This window comes from Pantherophis guttatus, chromosome 6, assembly GCF_059756535.1.
Source record: "Pantherophis guttatus breed Tessera chromosome 6, ASM5975653v1, whole genome shotgun sequence".
NCBI lineage: Eukaryota > Metazoa > Chordata > Lepidosauria > Squamata > Colubridae > Pantherophis > Pantherophis guttatus.
Window position 1 is genome coordinate 71,382,995 of NC_142068.1, and position 6,495 is coordinate 71,389,489.

Here is a 6,495-nt window from a genome sequence, read left to right on the forward strand (position 1 = left end):
AATGACGTGTTTTGCAACCCATTACTGAGCTGAACATACCATAAAAAATAACTTTTGTATAAAGTATTTATAAAATATGCATTAAAAACAAAAAAAAAACATTATCTAGAAAAAAATTATAAATATCAGCTGAAATGGAGATGGAACAGGTGATTGGAACTTTACATGGCAGCAACAGAAGCTTAAAAGATTGCCGGAGACTATGTTTGTTTGTACTTTATGGTACAAGATTTGCAGCTATGAAAATTGCTAATTTTAACCATCACCTTGACAGTACAGCAAGTCCTGACTTAAGAAGAGGATATGGAACATTTTGGAATTAGCAGCTTTCTGGAACAAATTTGACCTCAGCCATCTCACTATACTCACTCTCTTTTATGCTCTGTGATTCCAAAAGACTTCAAGGAAAAGGGTAGCTTGGAGAAATGAAACTGCAATGAAGGGAAACTGAATACAGCATGGCTGTGGCCTCTGTAGATTTTCAGTAGGCATCAGAATGTAACATTAGGCCAAAAAGTCTTGCTATTTTAATTCAGAATTAGGGAATACAGATTATTTCCATACTGTAACATTTTTATTCCAAATATTTCTGGCAGACTAATATAGTTGCTGTAGTGCAACTTGTTTTCTAAACATCCATGCTAACTATTCAAGACCAAAAACTTGTCTGCCTCCTACCTTTCCAAAAATTCTTGCTGGTCTATTAAAAATCTTTGGTGTCTTCTAGATCAGGAGCTTGCCCTGATATTAATTCTACAAACATAGCCAACATCTGCTTTAAAAAGCATCTGCTTTAGGCAATGACTATCTTCTCTTTTTTTAGCCAGGATGTCCTATTGTTCACTGGGATAGCCCCAATAATATACTCCCAATGTACAGTCTGTTAGAATAGAGTAGAGTAGAGTAGAGTAGAGTAGAGTAGAGTAGAGTAGAGTAGAGTAGAGTAGAATAGAATAGAATAGAATAGAATAGAATAGAATAGAATAGAATAGAATAGAATAGAATAGAATAGAATAGAATAGAATAGAATAGAATTTTTTTATTGGCCAAGTGTGATTGGACCCACAAGGAATTTGTCTTTGGTGCATATGCTCTCAGTGTACATAAAAAGACAAGATACATTTGTCAAGAATCATAAAATACAATACTTAATGATAGTCATAGGGTACAAATAAACAATCAAATCATACTAGGAAACAAACAATATAAATCATAAGGATACAAGCAACAAAGTTAGTCAACTGAAATTTATTATCATCCCAGATAATCAACATATAATGAATAACCTTATCCAAAATGAGTATGCCTACATAATGTAAAACATACAAAGACTAAAAGAGAAAAGCATTCACGAATACAATGAATGCTCAATGAATGAGGAAAGGTGTGTGTGTGTGTGTATTTGGGATTGTGAGGCCTCTAAATTGCTATCTCCCCATGTAGCACTTGCAATAGTGTAGAATGTAGCTACTGTCTAGAGGTTTTGGCATGCTTGTTGCCAAAAAGGAAAATGAGTTCTTCTCGTCTGTCAGAAGAATAGACCCAACAGCAGGTGAAAACCTGCTTAACAAGAAAGGAGAGCATAATAACACATGTGAGACCTGTCTGTGAGAATGTCTGTCAAGCTAGTAGCGACATGTAAGTTCCTGAACTGTTGCTCTGTGTTGTTGAATCTCCCTTTCAGCAATGTTGAAGGCAAGCAATTGAACACCACCAGAGAGAAAGCTTGCTGGTTCTATAAGAACAAAATATTAGCAAACATTAAGAGTTATCGAATCTTCAATACTTTTGAAGACCAGGTCACATAGTTAGAATTCCAAATTGGCTAGTAGCCTGCTAGAAGCAGATAGCAGGCTATTAGATGACTATCTATATTAGCAGACTATCTAAAGATTTGCCCCAATGGGGGGTTTCAAACTTTTTTACTACCGGTTCTGTGGGTATGGCTTGGTGGGCATGGCAGGACAAGGATGCTGTAAAATCTCCATTCCCTCTCAACTCCAGGGGAAGGATTCTGCAAAATCCCCATTTCCTCCCGATCAGCTGGGACTTGGGAGGCAGAGAATAGATGGGGGTGGGGCCAGTCAGAGGTGATATTTACCAGTTCTCCGAACTACTCAAAATTTCTGCTACCAGTTCTCCAGAACTGGTCAGAACCTGCTGAAACGCACCTCTGATTGGCCCCCTTCCTCAATGGAGGAAGCCTCTCAAAACTAATCCTTAGTGATCTCCCAGAAAAGTCATTTTGAGATGACCATCTTACTTTGTAACCTTCATCAGTGTAATTTCCAATTAAGAACAAGATAATCATTTTAAGCAAAAAGAGTTAATGTCATTATATATTGTGATTAAATTAAAAATGTCTCCTTCATTGGTAAAAATATATTTCTCTGGATTATTTCTGAAAAATGGTTTTCTATAAAATGTTAATGGCTCCAGCAGCAGATTATCATTGCTTTCATTGACCACACCTTGCTGGGGGTGGAGGTGGAGTTGCAGTTCAGATTTGCACACCTGTTCCTTCCTGATGTCCTTGAGTGAACATCAGCTGGCATGTTTAAATGGTTTTATATAGGACTTGCTACTCCCTTTTATGTCTCTTAGATTTATGCCTCTCTGTGAGAAACAATCACCTCTTAGAATGTCTGACTGTTTTAATACTTGCCTAGTTGTTTCCATTGCAAGAAATGTCAATAATCCCACAAATTGCTCAGAGGGTGGATTATGTACCGTCTCTTCTTGCTATTCAGTGAAATCTTTTTCCTTCTCCCATTCACATAACTGATATCATTCACAATTTTTTTTCTTTATTCATCTTTCCTATTCTTGGACAGGAAACAACTATGGAGACAGTCCTTCAGGGCTCCTGGATTTCATCTGACTTTTTGTCTCAAGTGTATGGAAGGGCAGATTAGCACTAAACTCTGTTTAGCAATATTGCAGGCATTTGGATTGCCCTGGTTCTCTACCATTTGAGTCTTTCCCCATCATCAGCACAGCAGAGTTGCCAATAAAGCTGCAGCCTTGACACAGGTGTTGTAGGAGACAGGTGTCTTGGAGTTTTTTAGCCACTAGCAAACAGAGTACAGTAGCCAAACATCCTTTTGAAGGCATCCAAAAAAGATGAAAAGAAAGTATAGCTGCACAGGAAGGCAAAGCACAATGTAAAAAAGGTACAAATACTTTACAAGCTGGTCTTTAGCAGAAGGCCAACAGTCCAGGGTGCAATTATTTATGACCATTTATAGGAAGATATAAAGGACCCTATTCAGGATGCAGTGCTTTTGGGTCTGTCTTGAATTTGGGTCTGTCTAATTGGGTATAAGTTGTTTTTTTTTTTTTAATTGACAATGTGCTAGGCTCTTCCTTGACTTTATAACTTCTCAGGGGATTTGTCTGCCCCTAAGATGCTGACAGCATATATAGCACCATTAGGAATCAGAAAGTTTTATACCATTTCTTCTCACCGTGGCTTATGGGTGCATTGAGAAAGGATGTGTTACCCTGAATTGGTTTGTGAGTACTTTCATAAAGATTGTTACAATACTAGAGCTGGGTGAAATAAAAGTTAGCCTTCTGCATACTAATAACGTCTCAGGTTTCTTTGTCATGGAAGGCTTAGGGGAGAAGGCTCCTAACATAGAGCAGTCTTGAAAAAAGTGAAGGGAAGAGGGTGCTGATTTATTCTCCATAGCATCTGAAAGCAGGATTTTTCAGAGGGAGATCCAACCTGGAAATAAGGATGAATTTCCTGGCAGTGAGAATGCTTTGTTGTTGTTAGTTGCAAAGTCCTGTCCGACCCATCGCGACCCTATGGACAACGTTCCTCCAAGCCTTCCTGTCCTCTACCATCCTCCAGAGTCCATTTAGGGTCACGCCTACTGCTTCAGTGACTCCATCCAGCCACATTGTTCTCTGTCATCCCCTTCTTCTTTTGCCCTCAATCATTCCCAGCATTAGGTTCTTCTCCAGTGAGTCCTTCCTTCTCATTAAGTGGCCAAAGTATTTGAGTTTCATCTTCAGGATCTGGCCTTCTAAAGAGCAGTCGGGGTTGATCTTCTCTAGGACTGACCGGTTTGATCGCCTTACAGTCCAAGGGACTCACAGGAGTCTTCTCCAGCACCGTAGGTTCAAAGGCCTCAATTCTTTGATGCTCAGCCTTCTTTATGGTCCAACTTTCACAACCATACATTGCAACCTGGAATGCTAGAAGGTTGAACAACCATTTGTCCAAGATGATTTAAGAACTTCTCCCTTGGGCATGGGTTGGACTAGATACTCTCCAAAGTCCTTTCAAGCCCTATAATTAAGTATTGTTTTAATTTCTCCTCCTGGGTAATTTCTACTTCTCCCAGTGTTATAGTAGATGAATTAATAGCTTGAGAGCATCTAATCATGTCTGTCTGGTCCCATTTGGAAATTGAAAATGGGTCAGAGCGGGCTAATCTTTCTTACATCCCTGATATGTAAGGATGCCTGTTACATCTTTACTACTTGCTTTGGATCTGAGATTTCTCAGGAATGCTACCACATACTTGAGGCTTTTCTAGTGCTACAAGTACAACATGCCACCTTCATCTGGTGAGAACATGTTAAATCCTTTGATTCCTGATTCTCAAGAGGGTTCAGCTATTTCATTTTCTTTTTTAAAAAAAAAATGTTTTATCCCAGATTTTTTTTCTCGCATGTGATTTAAAGCTATAAGAACACTGAGGACTCGACAGAGTGAAAAGAAACTGAAACTTCTGGGCAGGATATAGGGTGTAACTACAGTATAAAGTCCTTCTATAGTCATCTCAAATGATCTAAGCCCCAGAGCTCACTGTAACAGCATTGCCAAAAAGGCATTAAGAATTGTTAACCTGATTTTGCAAAGCTTCTTCTCTGTTAACACTATATTGCTAACTATGGCATGCAAAAACTTTGCCAGATCAATTCTCGAATACAGCTCATCTGCCTGGAATCCACACCGTATATTAGACATTCATATGATTGAGCGGGTCCAGAGTTACATCACGAGAAGAGTACTAGAATAGAATCCTTTATGCCACCAGGCTTCAAATATTGGGCTTGAACAATCTGGAACTGCACCACCTGCGGTCTGATCTAAACATAGTACACAAAATTGTCTGTTACAATGTCTTAACTGTCAATGACTTCTTCAGCTTCAACCTCAATAATACATGGGCAAACAATAGATACAAACTAAAGGAAACCGCTTCAAACTCGATTGCAGAAAATATGTCTTCAGCAACCGAGTGGTCAATGCCTGGAATGCTTTATCCAACTCCATTGTTACCTCCTCAAACCAGTGGTGGGTTTCAAAAAATTTTACTATTGGTTCTGTGGGTGTGGCTTGGTGGGCGTGGCAGGGGAAGGATACTGTAAAATCTCCATTCCCTCCCCACTCCAGGGGAAGGTTACTGCAAAATCCCCATTTCCTCCTGATCAGCTGTGACTCGGGAGGCAGAGAATAGATGGGGGCGGGGCCAGTCAGAACTTTTACTAACGGTTCTCCGAACTACTCAAAATTTCTGCTACCAGTTCTCCAGAACTGGTTAGAACCTGCTGAAACCCACCTCTGCCTCAAACCCTCGCAGCTTCAACCTTAAACTGTCTATGGTTTCACCCCATTCCTAAGAGGTCTGTAAGGGGATGTGCATAAGCACATTAGAGTGCCTACCCTCCCTGTCCTACTGTCCCCATTTATTTGTATTCATTCCTTTGTTCATGTCCGTGTTCATACTGATACCTGCTATCTTGTACATGTTTGACAGACAAACAAACAAACAAACAAACAAACAAACAAATAATCCAGCTTCTAAAATGAAAGGCAAGGGAAATGCATCAATTGGGAAATTGGGATGTTAGCTAGCTTTTGTAAGAAAAGGAACATGTTTGTCTAACCGAGGGAGTTTGGTAGCACTTTATCTGGGATACTGAAGGAATGTAGCCTGCTAGAAATGAGAGATGCTGCAAAGGAGTAGAGTAAATTTTTACCTAGCACCAAGACACCAGAGGACATCTGCAAGAAGAAAAGCTGCCTTTATACTTAAGATTGATGGGGAGGAGCAGACATCCAACACTACTCAGAAAAACCAAAAATATTTCCCGAAAAGGGTGAAAATTATGCTACAGACAAGAAAAGGGATAATATCTTTCTCAACAAGGGTAGAGGCTAAAGGACTTTTCAGAATGTTTAGGATAAAGAGAAGCCAGAAAGACAATGGAAATAATTCCTTATGTATATAATTAGTAATCATTTTGATTATAATAGTAACATCTAAGGTAGTTTAAACTCAAAAGAAGATAGAGAGGAGTGAAAAGTATAATTAAAAAGAAAAAATAAGAAAAAATAAGAATATAATAAAAATATATTAAAAATGACTTCTAATTATCACAACTATATATAAATTTAGCTAACTCTTCAATGTTTCTCAGGTCAGAAACATTTATCTCTTCTTCCCATTTTCCGTCTCTTATATATATAAACAA